A 17,245-nucleotide genomic window follows, 5' to 3' on the forward strand; every position below is an offset into this window, starting at 1 on the left:
TTTGAGGCCAATTCAAAGCGTTGTGACCATCCCAAACGATTCCCAGGAGATCACCAAAGTTTTCTGAGTTGTTGTTCGCAAGCCAAACGTCCAGGATCACCAACCATACACCACGGTTTGTCAATTTCAAATTTGGTTCGATTTGCATTATTCATACATCATTGGTTTTGTTTGGATGCATATTATTGTATGCCATGATGCATAGAGTCTTTCTGAACATTTAATTGTGTTTTCATGATCGTTTGCCCTGAGTTTCCATTTTAGGATTCGTATGTGTTGAATTAGGGTTTAGTGATTCAACACGAATTAGGGATTCATACAGGTACCAGGAGACTCGTATGGCCAAGAGGAACTCGAATATGGTTTTAATACTAATTTTCATGCGCATATGAACGAATTCTTGATTAACAGGTGTAATAGGTGTCGTCTTTTATAGCTAACCAGAAAGAAGCGCTGTAAAAGCTTTGTTACCAGGTTCTAGTGGAGAAGACGACGCGTTGTCATCATACCATTGGTCCATTTAATTAATGCGCGCCAATTTCCTTTATTCGTGTGGGTTCTGTTATATCTTATTGGGGGTAATAGCTAAACGAATGGACGGATCCGGTTGAGTTGGCAAGCGCGTTTGGTTGTTCACCCAAGGGTCCAAGGTTCGATCCTTGGACCTTGCATATTTTTTTTTTCAATTGATTTCTCTGCAGGTTCCCACGCGCTGAAGCCCTTATGGTCCACCATATGCCCTCATCATCGTGACCATCCAATCATCAAGCCAACAGATCCAACGCCATGGGAGATGTAGACACACTATGGACCTCCACTAATGCGCAGCACAGGATCCAGCTGAGTTTCTTTCCCTTTTTATCTTTTTTATTTAATTTAGTTTATTTATTTTTACCCCAATTATTTTTCTTTTTCTTAAAGAAAAAAAAAAGCTTTTACATAATAATAAAATTTGTTCCTACTTAATTAAAATTACGTTTTTTTTATATATATAAATTTAATAATCAACTTAGATTAGATTAATTTAGTTGTTAACAAAAATGTTTAATTATTTAATTTTAATTGATCCTCTAGCATTATACCTTCAAATTCAGAAGTATCCCGAATCAGAGGTTATGACCCACTGGATATGGTGAGCTTGATTCCCAAAGAAGAACATCCCATAATCAGATTCCTTCGAACGAAGATGCGACCAAATCATTCTCTAAACGTGCTAAATATATTCCTTAAAGATCCTTGAAAACATTGCATCTGCATTCATAACATCGCATCACAGGTTTCTACCACAGGTTTCTCACATCCTTGCTGTTTATTTCAGCATCATGAATCTCGAACAATCAGTTAAGGATCTCCAAGCTCAAAATGCCGAGTTCCAAGCCTTGATTCTGAATTTGTCCAAGGGGTAAGAAGAGCTGAAGACCATCCTTACCAAGAAGAAGAAGAAGAAGAAGAAGAAGAAGGGCAAGAAGACTCTTGGGAAAAAGCTTAGACCGATCTTGCAACTCAGGGAAGCCGAAGTCTCTAAAGACAGTGACGACGAAGAACAAGATGATGATGCTAATATCAAAACTGATGCAAAAAGTAACCATGATTCTGCCAAGCCCTCCAAAGAAGAAGAAGACTATTACCATGAGGATGAACATCCTGACGACAAATACAAGTTGCTGGAAGAACGTATGAAAGCCATGGAAATTCAAAAGGTACCCGGGCTAGACTTTGAAGAAATAGGACTTATCCCAGGGGTTATTATTCCCCCGAAATTCAAGACTCCGACCTTTGCTAAGTATGATGGAGTCTCTTATCTTAAACTGCACTTGAAATCCTATGTGAGGAAGATTCAGCCTCATACTGCTGATAAGAAGCTGTGGATCCACTTCTTCCAAGAGAGCTTATTCGGAACTCAACTCGAATGGTACTATCAACTGGACGGTGCCAACATTCATACATGGGAATATTTGGCAACTGATTTCTACAAGCAATACCAATACAACACTGATCTCACGCTAATTCATACACAATTACAAAGCATGTCCATGGGTCCTAACGAAAGCTTCAAGGAGTATGCTCAAAAGTGGAGAGACCTGGCTGGAAGAGTTCAACCTCCTTTGGCTGACAGAGAGTTGGTAGATATGTTTATGAGTACACTGACTCGTCCTTTCTATAGTCATTTGCTGGGAAGTTCATCATCTGGATTCACTGAACTTATACTGACTAGGGAACGTGTCGAGAGTGGCATCTGAAGTGGTAAGATTCAAGTGGCTCCATCCTCAGGTGCTACAAAGAAGCATTTCAATGGGAAGTCAGAGTCCAATGTTGTGTATGGGAAGAAAAGGAGAAACCATGACCAATCTATTGGGGCAGTTCTGATCTCCACACCGGCGCCTCAACAAGGTCGTCAAAACAAACAAGACACACCCAGGCGTCAATTCACAAAGATCAATATGTCGCTAGCTCAAGCCTTACAACATCTGCTAAAGGCAAATTTGGTTACCCTGAGGGATCCTCCTAAGAATCCTAACACCTCGGCTTCTGGATACAAACCCAATGCGAGGTGCGCATATCATTCTAATAGTCCTGGACATGACACAGAGAATTGTTGGCCGTTGAGGAATAAGATCCAAGATATGGTTGACGCAGGCGAAATTGAGTTAGACCCTCCTGCAACCCCTAACGTGATCACTGCTCCCATGCCTAATCACAACAAGACTGCTGATGCTGTGGATGGCTAGAAGGATGTCTTTCGAATCATTAGATTTACTTTTATTTACAAATTTTCTTTTCTGTTTGTTTAAACATTCGACTTATGATAGACGTTATCTGTTTCAATAATCATCATTAGTGCATTGCATATGTTTGTATTGAATAAATTACTTCGCTTTCACTCATTTAAATCGTGTCTCTACTTTTTATTTATGTTGCGATGTTCAACTCCTGCTAAGCTGTAAGTCTTTTGTGGGCGGATGACGAAAACGATACCGCAACTTCATACAGTGTGCTTTTGAACAGACTATGCTGACGATGTACAGGCATTGTTTGAAGTCCTAAACAGTGGAGATATAAGGATGTTAATCCCTCATCAACCCCTTTGAGCCTAAGGTGTAGGAGTTTTCTTTCACGTGCAAATTGAAACTCTTTAATCATAACCTGGGGCAGGGTAGTTACTCAGTTAACTCAATTATACTAGCTGTATTTTACACAAATAATGATGGGTCCCCGCAACCATTAAGTCAGGCAGTCAAGATCCACCAGAAAGAAAAAAAATGTTAAGTCAAAACCTATGAAGGAGACTTATCGAAAATCGAAATATCCCGCTGACTGTAATCTCAAAATAAACAGTTCAGGCAAAAGATAGGGACAACAAATTCAAAAAGAGGTCACTACAAATCCTCGACAAAAGAAAACATTTCAAAAGAGGTCACTACAAATCCTCGACAAAAAGAAAGTATTACAACAAAGGATGACTGCCTGTCCAAATTAAACCTCTGATACTTTAACCATCATCAAACATCAATGTTACAACTTCAAGCTTTGCTAAAGGCTTAAACACAGAATTAATTGAGAATAGGATCGAAGAACATCACGAAGATTGGGATGGGTACAAATAAATTTTGAGTCGTTATCCTTTGTTTCTTAAACCGTGAACCAAGCCACGTTACAACCCTTGAAAGTCCTAACTGAAGCATGGTTAGTTCGAAAGCATACTGTCACCAAAAGGGTATCCTGACTCCTTAAGATTTGCCATAAATGCTGAGTTGATATCCTGTTTTTATAAACATCACGTTTTAATAAACATCACGCTTTTACATATCCTGTTTTAATGTTTTTCAAAAACTCAAGACAGACATATGCATTGCATCTCATGAATTCATTATTAAACATATTCTGCTACATAATTTCAAGTGTTAGCATCAGAAAGAATCTGCACAGGGTACAACTAATGATTAAAAGTCATCCCGACAGACGAAACTATCTCGGTAGCAACACCTCTTATAACTGACTCAGTTGATTAGAAGTCAATGAATACAAGGGGCATGACATGCTTCGACCAGTCAATCTGAGGCAATCAGGTCAAGATTCAGAGAATCACTCAGAAATGTCAAACAATCAGGGGCATGCACCCAAGTGGGTCTAAAGCTACTTCCCGATCAGTCAGGGGCATCATACTAATTACTAGGGGCATGTCACCCATAGTACGCATCTCATAAGGTCCTCGCGAGGAAAATTTCTTCAAACTCCCTAATAGCTGGGGCAAAGCTATGCAAGGCATGTTCAACACCTCGATCAATATTCACTGGTGTTTTCCAATCAATACGAGTCCAGGAATGGCAAATGCTATAATCACTGGGAGATACGTTCAAGACATCCTTATCTTCCCACAAAGCCGGTTTCACAGGATCATATCCCCATAGAGCAATCATTAAGAAGATACCTTCAAATGTTCTCGTCCCAACAAAGACTTAGTTCCTCAACAGAGTTTTACATCTTCGACACTGCCGATTCCCCGTCTCTTTTCTCTTCTCCAAACAAGGTTATTCATCTCTCTTATCCTCAGTCAGGGTATATCAAGATCAATCATTCAAATGGCTCTCATCCCCAAGCAGAAGCCAAAAATCCCCAGCTAAGTATCCTCAGGTTCTGCATTCTCCACAACAGTCAAGGATTTATTTTCCCCGCCAGACGCTGCTACAATATTCTATCATTATTAACAAACATTTTGCATTCATACATCATATGCCTCATGGCATATGCATACAATCTCATTCATTTCAAAAATAAACATTACAATACATGCATCACGACATTGCATAAAATTAATACTGCTTTCTCAGTCTATTCCTACAAACCAAATGAATATAGTGCAGAGATAATCAAGTCAACGATTTAATTCTGATGCTCATTCAAGACATATATTTAGTTCTGAAACTTAATTTTGGATATCTTCCAAAGATAGTTCATAGATAACCAAGACCAAGATTTAATTCTGATACTTAGTTCCGGGTATTCTCCAGAGATAGTTCAGAAATGATCAAGACCAAGATTTAATTCTGATACTTAGTTCCTGGTATTCTCCAGAGATAGTTCAGAAATGATCAAGACCAAGATTTTGTTCTAATACTTAGTTCCGGGTATTCTCCAGAGATAGTTCAGAGATAATCAAGACAGAGATTTAATTCTGATACTTAGTTCCGGGTATTCTCCAAAGATAGTTCAGGGATAATTAAGACCAAGATTCAATTCTGACACTTAGTTTCGGGTATTCTCCATGAATAGTTCAGAGATAATCAAGAGACTTAGATCTAATTCTATCACTACGAAGAGTGCTGGTATGATCAACCTCCAACAAACACTTCTCAATACATCGAGCCCATATGTAGCCTAACGTACGTCTCATTCTGGTACTTCTCAATACAAAGGATTCAGTCTAACGTACGACTCATCCTAGGATGCAACCTGACGTACGGTGCATTCACAAAGGATCCGGTCTAGCGTACGACCCATCCTTCAGCCTAATGCACGGCTTTCTAGACATCTATCGATGCAAACTAGACCCAGTCTAACGTATGACTCGTTCTAAAAAGCATAGCCTAAACGTACGACTTACTTTAACACTTATCAATACGGTGGATTCAGTCTAACGTACGACTCATTCTAAGCATATCCTTCAGATACAGTCTAACGTACGACGTATTCTGATTCTCAAGTCTATCAAGCTGGATGGCATCTTTAAGCCCATCTCAATCAAATCTCAATATACTGGATGGCATCTTCAAGCCCATCTCCGATAACTTTCTGTCAACGTCCAGATGGCATCTTCAAGCCCATCTCTGATAACTTTATGTCAACTTCTAGATGGCATCTTTAAGCCCATCTCCGACAAAGGTCCCTGTTTCAGCAAGGGTAAATTCCTGGGTATTCCAGTGTTCAATCCTCTTCCACCTTCAGATTCCAACAGGCACACAGGCCAATCTACATCTTCAGGTTTAAGAAGATTGAACAGAGGCAGCTGCCATAGCCCAAAATTTGCCCATCTCATTTCCCTACTCAAGCTCATACTAAAGTTCAAGGCTCAAAGACACACTCTCCTAAACAATGGCTCAATGAATTAGGGTTTCAAATTCTCTAAGGAAAATCAATGGTTCAAGGTCTCCAATGGATTTCATATGGCTCATGATGTTTCAAACTATCTCCATGACAAAATTCAGGTTTCAATTCTAAGGATTGACCAGTCAATTGTTCAGAAAGTCATCAGTCGACTAATTGGACCTAAAAGTCAACTGTGGTCAAAGTACAGTCAAAACTCCTGATTTTTTGTCAACAACCATTATTTTGAAGTGTCATTCATCATTTGATCAAAGATTGATCATGATTCATCAAGAAAAGATCAGAAATCAACAAATTCAAAAGTTTCTAAATTAGGGTTTCATAGGAGAAAGTCAACTGAACTTTGACCAGCCATAACTTTCACATGGAACATCAGAAATTTTCCATCCAAAGCTCAATTTGAAGGAAATTGAATTCTCTACAATTTTGTCTCTCACAAGCCAAGTCCAAAAATGCTTCATTTGAGAGATATGGATCAAAAGATTATAGGTCCTTTTTGAAAGTCAACCAAAAGCAGTTTTTTGTCAAAGCCAATATCATCAAGATAAAATCCTCAAATAGAAAAAAGTTTCCAAAGTGGATTGTAGATGACATCTTGGGGTTTCCAAAAAGTCCAGAACTCCTCCATATCTTAAAAATTGAGGGAGATATGCCTTGTCAAAGTTGGGCAATTTTGAAGAAAAAATATGAAGCAAAAGACCTTAAATTGGACTTTCTTGCAAAGAGACCCAATCTTTCTTGGCCCAATCTTGTTCCCCAAGTCATCTAAGATATCAAATCCCATTTCCACGAATTTATGAGATTTATTCAGTTTTATATGAATTTTTTACTCATTTAAAATTGAAATAATCAAGTAAAAATCAAATATTTGGTAAAGATGTGATTTGGATCCAATACCAATCATAATCAATCATATAAATAGTCAATATTCATTATCAAATTCGTGCTAAAGAGATTGGATTGAGAAAGATTGAAATTGATCAAAAATAGAAACATCCATGAACCATATTTCTTCAAATTGCCAATCGAAAATTCATCAAGATTTTCTTTGAAATTGTTGACCTAAACTCTTCTCCTATAAATACATATTCATTCCAGACCCGAAGGAAGTTTTTTTGGAAGCAGAAAGAGACCTAGCTCGTGTCTTCAAGAACCAAAGAAATCTCAAAATCAATTTGAGGTTTGAGGCCAATTCAAAGCGTTGTGACCATCCCAAACGATTCCCAGGAGATCACCAAAGTTTTCTGAGTCGTTGTTCGCAAGCCAAATGTCCAGGATCACCAACCATACACCACGGTTTGTCAATTTCAAATTTGGTTCGATTTGCATTATTCATACATCATTGGTTTTGTTTGGATGCATATTATTGTATGCCATGATGCATAGAATCTTTCTGAACATTTAATTGTGTTTTCATGATCGTTTGCCCTGAGTTGCCATTTTAGGATTCGTATGTGTTGAATTAGGGTTTGGTGATTCAACACGAATTAGGGATTCATACAGGTACCAGGAGACTCGTATGGCCAAGAGGAACTCGAATATGGTTTTAATACTAATTTTCATGCGCATATGAACGAATTCTTGATTAACAGGTGTAATAGGTGTCGTCTTTTATAGCTAACCAGAAAGAAGCGCTGTAAAAGCTTCGTTTCCAGGTTCTAGTGGAGAAGACGACGCGCTGTCATCATACCATTGGTCCATTTAAATAATGTGCGCCAATTTCCTTTATTCGTGTGGGTTCTGTTATATCTTATTGGGGGTAATAGCTAAACGAATGGACGGATCCGGTTGAGTTGGCAAGCGCGTTTGGTTGTTCACCCAAGGGTCCAAGGTTCGATCCTTGGACCTTGCATTTTTTTTTTCAATTGATTTCTCTGCAGGTTCCCACGCGCTGAAGCCCTTATGGTCCACCATATACCCTCATCATCGTGACCATCCAATCATCAAGCCAACAGATCCAACGCCATGGGAGATGTAGACACACTATGGACCTCCACTAATGCGCAGCACAGGATCCAGCTGAGTTTCTTTCCCTTTTTATCTTTTTTATTTAATTTAGTTTATTTATTTTTACCCCAATTCTTTTTCTTTTTCTTAAAAAAAAAAAAAGCTTTTACATAATAATAAAATTTGTTCCTACTTAATTAAAATTACGTTTTTTTATATATATAAATTTAATAATCAACTTAGATTAGATTAATTTAGTTGTTAACAAAAATGTTTAATTATTTAATTTTAATTGATTAAATTACTTATTAGGGTTAGACAATTTAATCGAAAATTTATTTTGCTGATTTAATTAATTAGGTTGAAAACCAATAATTAATTAATGTAGTTTTTTATTTTATTAACCATGGTTAACTTGTGCCTAATCAGGGTTGCGAGGTTTGTCATTAGATCACTCATGCACAAAAAATTTCTTTTCTTTGTGCAAATTTTCAGGGTTACCCCAGGATCCTTCAGACACGCGCCATACCAGATCGAAAAGCTATGTTTCTGAATTCTTATTTAATTTAATATCATTTTATGTTTATTTTGCCTGAAATAGGGTTTGCTTCGAATGGTCAATGAATTACTCCTACACTCACCCTTTTATTTTTTCCTTCATTAATTTTCAGGATCAACCTACCAATTAAAAGCTCAAACTTTCGGTAACCCTAAAACTCGTTCTCCTTTAATTTCTCCAATATTATTACTTGTGTTTAACCTATTATCTTATTGGGTTATCTTAATGCTTTTTCCCCTTCCCCATGGCTGATATTTTGTCACTGTTCATGGTTTGTATTGTTTGGCCTTGAAGGCACTTAAACTGTTATTATAACTGCGTGGTTAGTAATTCCAGGGAGTCCAACTCTGAACAGAATTAGAATAACTAATTTACAAGATAATATATCTGAATCAACCACGTGATTGTGCACCCATACACCTTTTATGGTAACCCCTCTTGTTGCCTGTTGCCTGTTGCCTGTTGCCTTGTTGCCTTTTAAGTGCAGAATAGTCAAGTCCCACGGATACGAGGACGCCTCGGCAAATTTTGCCCTCAGTTCATTATCATCACCAAAGATCATAAGTCCCTACGATGCTGCCTTCAATTATATGATCTCGTCCCTCGAGGTTGCCTACAAGATGATGTGATAGTCCATTTCGATTGCTGAGGTGTCCTCTTTGGTTGCCTAATAATGACTATTCTTATCCTTCCCTTAGACTACCTGCCCTCTCTATGGCAAGGACAGTCTTGTGGCAAACGATAATTTTGACGACCCTTCAACCTCCAAATAAAAGGAATTCCTACCCTCCTATGGTATGGATAGCCCTGAAAGTCTAAAAGAACTCTTTTACAATGTTAAGGTAATTACCTCCTAATTGCTAGCTCTGGTTTAAATCCTTTTCTACTCTTTTCTCAAAAACCTTCAAAAAGGCTACGCTTACTTACAAGCTAAAGTCTTATTTCATTTCTAAGCATTTTGAAACATTTCAAAGTGAGCTAAGCAATTAAGAGCCCATGGAAAACCATGGATGCAAAGGGTGCCTTACACCTTCCCTTTGTATAAATTACCCCCCGAACTTAAAATTTCTTTTAAAATGTTTTTTCTGTTCTTTTAGCCTTTCCTTAAATTGGATAAAATAAAAGTCGGTGACGACTCTTGCTTACTGCGACATTTTCTTTAAAGTCAGTTCACCGTATTACACTATAGAATATCCTTTTTGAGTTCAAGAGAATTGTAATTTGCATCTGATAGTCAAGGTTTTTGTTGCTGGTGAAGATGCTGGAATTAGTATGGGCTTACTCATGGTTGGAACAGACAATGATAAAGCAAATGAAATGTTCACTTATGCCCAGTAGACACACCATGAAAAGATTATAAGGTTAGTGTGTTTCACTTGGAAAGCTGTTAAACCGCCACTTCTCTTGATCTGTATGGTTTCATTTTTTATTTTAAATTGATGATTATATGGTTTGTTTAGATGATAGGGGAATCTGGTTTGTTTAATTATGAAGATATTGCCCATGAACAAGAAGCAAGAGTTATAGTTGTAAGTATTGAGAATTTTATTTTTATGATTATTGAAGTCAACTTTTTATACCAGCTATTATCTGTTCTTAAAATCCATTATAAAGGGCTTATGAAAATAAGCTGAAAAGGTAGTTATTTTAAATTTTCTGCGGGTTTTGATGGGAGAGTCTATTATGAAACAAAGGGATCCAGGAAAGAGAATTAGCAATCTCTTTCAACGTGATTTTCGTAGTTTACATAGATTTAGTTAATATTCTTCATCTTGTGCTTTTTGTAATTGGTTGTACCAAGTTATCATTAAAATTTTGGCATTTGAAACATGTATACCAAACAATCTTTTCATGTTGACAGTTTATCCTAACGAGTCTTCATTTGATTTCTTTTACATTTGCTATACAAACACTAAGATTTATTTAAGGGATGTACATTATGATATTTTCATTATATTATTTAACTTCATTGTTCTTATATCTTACTCATAGAAAAATGTATAAATACTGAAAGGAAGTTTTCTAAAAGATGAATCCATAACGTGCACCTGGCCGTGTTAGGCAACAATATTGTCCACTATCACATGCATAATACTATACATCAAAATAAAGTCTCACCACTCCAATATGGTTGGTTTAATATTTATTATAAAAACAAATATACCAACACATTACACTTGATAAATATTTATATTTAATTTAAATTAATTTTTTGATAATTTTAAATTATAAAATCAAATATATTTTTAATAATATAACTTATGATTTGTTTAAATAAAGAAAAAAGTATCTCACTCTTATTCTATTTTCTAAATATGTTTAATTTTTTATTTGATATCTAATATTTATCTATCTATTAAATGGTATATGTTATTTCTAATTGAACAGGTGGCCAGCACTAGTAGGCTTGATCTTCGGTGATGATTGAGAGGGAAAAAATGGGGTTGTACCTGCAAGGCACTTCGATGACAAAGTAAGTGAAGGAACAAGGAGGTACAACCTAAAGTGTGAGATTTAAAGGAGAGAAAATGAATTACCCCGCCCTCTAGAGATAGAGGATTATTTATAATAGTCTCTTAGGAATGAATCCCCTATTTTCAGGGGCTTGAGTGCTATTTGCGGCCCAGAATATAGGAGACCGTTAGATTAGGTCTTGATGGGTCTGTCCGGAGGAGCGAGTCGTTGCCGAGCACGGGATACCCGCGTGCTCGTTTGGCATCCAGTTTCGCTCGGCAGAAGGGGGTGCCGTCGCCTGAGGGTAGTACGCGTTGGCCCAATATTTATTGGGCCAAAGTAGTGGATTGGGCCAATTAGAATAATTGGTCCGGTCCATAACAGTATACCTCTTGAAGTCCCCACTAAACCCTTATTAATCTATGCTTAATTTTTTGAATTACAAGGACAAATCCCTATAAACGTACTTAATTAAATGAATGTTTTACTCATCCTTAACAGCCTCGACAAAAGAAGTTAGCTCATGCCCTGCAGTAATTGCTGCCAAGAAAGCACGATGTTGTACTGAAAAGTTGTCACAATTAACAAAGTGTGCAATAGGATAACATGTACCTGAGGATTTCAAATGAAGCAGTGACCTGGACGAGAGGCTTACAGTAGTAGTGTGTGTGACATGATTGTTCAGACGTGTAGATCGCTTCTTGATTATGTGTCCCCGACCAAGAAGTTCTTCTGTTTCAATACTTTGCTAACCTTCTTCTACGTCTTCTGTTGTCTCAGTTTGCGGCTCTAGAGTATGTACTTCCTCATGACTCTCAATGAGCTCAACATCATTTCTCAAAGTCGCACCAGCAGCCCCCAAATCATCCGTAGTCATGACATTTCTTGTCTCATTCCTTTCCTCGCATTCATCAATTGGATCAACCGGCCAGCCCCATTCATCTATGTGTGTTTCACTTACATTTTCTTTGCTTAAAAAAGGGAATACATCTTCCATAAATTTCACATTCTGAGATACAAAATACTCTTCGGTTTCAATATCATACACTTTCCACCCCCTTTTTCCCATAGGGGTAGTCTACAAAAATACACTTCCGACTCCTACTATCAAATTTATCTCGTCCCCTGTTCTCATTGAGAGCATAACACAAACATCCAAATATCCTAATCTGTGTATATGTAGGCATAGAATCAAACATCACCTCATAAGGAGTTTTCCCATCAAGTAGCATAGAAGGAGTTCGGTTAATCAAATACGCAGCAGTAAGTATACACTCTCCCAAGAACTTCAAAGGAAAATTGGCTTGAAACCTTAATGCCCTTGCCACATTCAAAATATGTCGATATTTTCTTTCTACCCTTCTGTTTTTTTATGGTGTATAGCGAATTGAAGTTTGATGGAGGACACCACTTTCTTGAAAATAACTTTTGAGTCCTCGAAACTCAGTTCCATTATCACTTCTTAAAACTTTAATTTGTTTGTTATGTTGCATATGTACCATAGCAAAAAATTGTTTAATAATATGAGGAACTTCATCTTTTGTTTTCAACAAGTACACCCATACCACACACGAACAATCATCAACTATAGTAAAAAAGTAAACAGCACCACAAGAGGCATATGTTCTATAAGGTCCCCATAAATCACAATGAATCAAATCAAAGCAATTATTTGCATTATTGTCACTCAACAAAAAGGAATCTTTTATTTGTTTGGCTTTAAAACAAACATCACAAGTCTTTATTCTACTATCAATATCTTTTTCAATTACATCAGGCAACATACTAGTTATCTTAGATGATGGGTGTCCCATTCTTCTATAACTCACAGAATCAAAATCCATTTGCTTGGTTTGCACGAACTGGTGTCACCATAATAAGCACATAAATCCCCTCAGATTGTTCACCCGCTCCAATCGTCATCCTCGAAGTGCGGTCCCATATAACACACATCATTTTTGTAAAGTGAACAATATAATCATCATCATGTAAAAGTTGAGATATTTATATGAGATTGCAATTCAATTTAGGCATAAAAAGAACACGCTTCAACATCAACTTGTCACCAACAGTGACTGTTCCTACTTTCGTTGCATATGTTTGTGTCCTATTGGGTAATCCAACAGGACAAGGCTCTATGTCTCAAACATCATTCATGTAAGAAAGAGCGCTAGTCATATGATGGGAGGCACCCGTGTCAATGATCCATGGATTCTTACCTTCCAGTCTTGTACTCGTCCCACCTTTTTGAGCGTTAATCGCATTGAGAAGAGCATTCCACTGCTTTGATCTCAATCCCGGCAAAACCTGACCATCTTCATCCTTTCTATTATTCATCACTGCTTTAGTGTCATCAACAACTTGTGCCATATTCACCTTTGCATTATTGCCTCTTCCTTTTCCTGCACCATTAATTGGTTGACGTGTTTGCTTTCCGCGTCCAAGCTGACGACCTTCAGATCGTGGTCTTTCTCGCCACCAATCTGGATAACCTACCAACAGAAAACTTAATTCGACATCTTGCCCAAGATGTTTGCAATGTGAGCATGGTTTTCTGTGACCCTTTATGAAATTTCTTTTCCCACCCCGGCGTTCTACTAGACTTGACAGCAAAGGCGATTGGATCTTCACGTTCTTCCTTACCTCGCACCATCACGCCAACTCTCTCCTCTTGCACCACCATATTGTATGCTCTGTTCAGATTCGACAGCGGGTCTAGACTCAAGACATTAGATCGTACGGTCCTGAACTGAGAATCATCAAGGGCCATCAAAAACAGGTGAAGATTCTCGTCTCCTCTCTTATTGTTCAGCGTTGCAGACATGCCACACTTACACCCATTGTATGTGCAAACGGTTATTTTGTCGAAATCGTTCAATTCATCCCACAACTTCTTAAGCCATCCAAAATAGGTCACAATCGGGTCTCCATTCTGCTTCCAATTTGCCAATTCAGACTTTAATTGTTGGACGCGAGGGCCATTTGAAATAGAAAACCTCTGTTCAATATCATCCCACAATTCTTTCGCATTCTCCCTGTATGTGATTGTCGATCGAAGTTTCGGTTCAATCGTATTGAAAATCCATGAAACAATCATGGAGTTAATTGTCCACCAATCATCAATTTCAGGAGCATCATCATCTGGTTTTTCAATTGATCCGTCAACGAATCAAATTTTTTGTCTTGCCCTCAAAGAGCCTCGGACTGCACGAGCCCATTCATCATAATTTTCACCCTTCAATTGTACCTGGGTTATGATATTCCCTGGGTTATCACTTGAATACAGATCGTAGGGAGAGTTGTTTCTTCAATTAATACCCTCTTTCATCTTTGTTGCCATCATCCTTTTTCTCAAAATCAAGCTCTGATGCCATGAAGAAATAGGATGAGGCAGAAAATTATGTATTCTATTGATGATTAAAGGCTAATATATGTATACACAATGTACATCTTGTCCTACATCAGGGTAATTACACCAAATCCTTGGAAATCGTCTAAAAAGGGGAATATAATTGAAAGCAATTGAAAGCAATTGAAAGCAAATAATTATACCATAAAGACAATAAATGAGTATCAGCTAAATTAGTTTCCAATATTATTCTAATTCTAATACATTTTAATTTTTTTCCGGTTGGACACTTCATAAACGTGTCTGATACGTGTCGTACGCGTGTCGGTGTCCGATACGTGTTCGGTATGAGAATACAGTTTCTAATTGGTGTTTCGGAGTTTCATAGTTTATAGTGGGTTTAAATGGGAGTTTCAGCAAGCCCAATTCACTGACGATGTTATTGTCTTAACATTAACACTGGTGTGTTGTAATTTGATATTAGAATCCAATGAAGTGTGTTTAAGAATCTAAGTGACTTGCCTCAACGCCAGCTCAAATTGATCAATGTAAGATATGTAACAACAACGACAAATGGTCTTAATTGGCATCACAAAATCAAGCAGTAAAGTCGGTGACATATTGTCGCCAAGAAGGATAAATATCAAATTTATGGCACATAGGAGGTAGGGAATGTGCGGAGGATGCTTCCTCACTCCCCGTTCCGCCCTCCAATTGTTCCCCATCCCAGTCCCCAATCCCCGCCACAGGGAAATATTTGTCTCCATCCCCATAGTTCTCATGGAGATCCACGAACATCGAGTTTTAAGAAAAAAATTATACTTTTCAATCAAAACTATGACCCTAATATTTCTCTTTTTTGCTTTTTATTTTATTGAAAAAGCGCATATATTTTGCATCTTTAAAAAAAAAAACAAAAACACATCTAACATCAATAACAAACAAAAACGCAAAAGCACATGCAGTTGCTAATATTTCTTTTTATGTCAAAAAAAAATAATTATCCAATAGAACCTGTTGCGACAATGCATAATCATACAAAAACTCATTGCCAAAATATATCTTAATGCATATAAAAAATAGCAAATTAGAATAGTCAAATATCTAAAAATATCTGCTTATAAATATTCCATAATGTATGGCACAAAATATGCTTATATAATTATATGCTATTATATATATAAATATATGCTAATATATATATATATATATATATATATATATATATATATATATATATATATATATATATATATATATATATATATATATATATATATATATATATATATATATATATATATATATATATATATATGGGGACGACTCAAGTGAGAACATTTGGTTATTATAATAAATGAGAACAGTGAATCACGACCATTAGATTTTGATTTGTCGATTTTAATGAACAGGATTGGTTTCTCTTTCTAGGTTGATTTAAAATAAATATTAAGAATCGTAGAAAGAGAAACTAATCTAGTCCATTAAAATCAACAAATCAAAATCTAATGGTCGTGATTCACTGTTCTCATTTCTTATAATAACCAAGTGTTCTCACTTGAGTCGTCCCCTATATATATATATATATATATATATATATATATATATATATATATATATATATATATATATATATATATATATATATATATATATATATATATATATATATATATATATATATATATATATATATATATATATATATATATATATATATGTTCGAGTTTGGGGAATCTGCGGGACGGAGGACACTTTTCTAATCTCCACCCCAAAGTGTCATCGGGAAATTTTTTCCCTCCATCCCCATCCCCGCGGGTGAGAAAATCTTCGACTTCAAAATTCCAAACAGATCATCTTCACGGAAATCCCAGTTAATAGATACAAATTGATATCCATTGAAATGTCTAAATAACATTTCTCTCATATCAATATTATTAAATAATCATTTATTTTAAAATATATTCAGTCAGACTTCTCATCTTGCAAAACAATTTTACATTAAAAATATACAATTTAATTTATATGCACTAATAAGTTTTTATACTCTCATTCATTTAAATCAATTGGTACAATTATTTCATTAAAATAATTATTTTTAAAGTCAAACTCATAATTATTTTATTAACTTATTAATAAATTATAACATTTAAATTTTAAAATATTGCCTATAAACATAATGTATGTATTTTTTTTGTATGTAAGAATATGTTAATGGGAGAATTAAGGGTTCTCCAACTTGATTACACAATAAACAGAAAAATTCTAAAAAATAAATAAAATTGATTATCAATCAAATGAAATTACAATAGAAATAACAAAGAATCTTTGCTATGTATGGTTTTGTTTGGATTACACATAATTGACTATATATTAACTAATTTTATATATTTGATTGAATTTGAGTATAAGTTTTTATGTTGTTTAGAATTTATTTTATTTGAAAAAATAATTCATAACCTTTTAATATAAAGGTAATATTAATATTATAATTTTTTGTTCAATTTATATTTTAAAATATTAATAAAAAATAAGAATAAAGGCTCTTAAAAATGTGAAATAGTTGTATATAGTTATTTAATAGAAATTCATCAATCAAGTATGTCACACCAATTATTTAATAGAAATTCATCAATCAGTCCTACCATTAACATAAAAATATCATGATGACTTTACCAGAGTATTTGGTTGATAGTACAAAATACTTTACACTACATATCATTTTTTCTCTATTAAAATTTGTAATTTCTATTACTTTTGGTTATTAAAATTCGTAAAAATTATTTAAAACATTATATAACTTAAAATGACAGTTATTACGAATTTAGAGTAAT

The sequence above is a fragment of the Vicia villosa genome, unplaced genomic scaffold (genome assembly GCF_029867415.1).
Source record: "Vicia villosa cultivar HV-30 ecotype Madison, WI unplaced genomic scaffold, Vvil1.0 ctg.000858F_1_1, whole genome shotgun sequence".
NCBI lineage: Eukaryota > Viridiplantae > Streptophyta > Magnoliopsida > Fabales > Fabaceae > Vicia > Vicia villosa.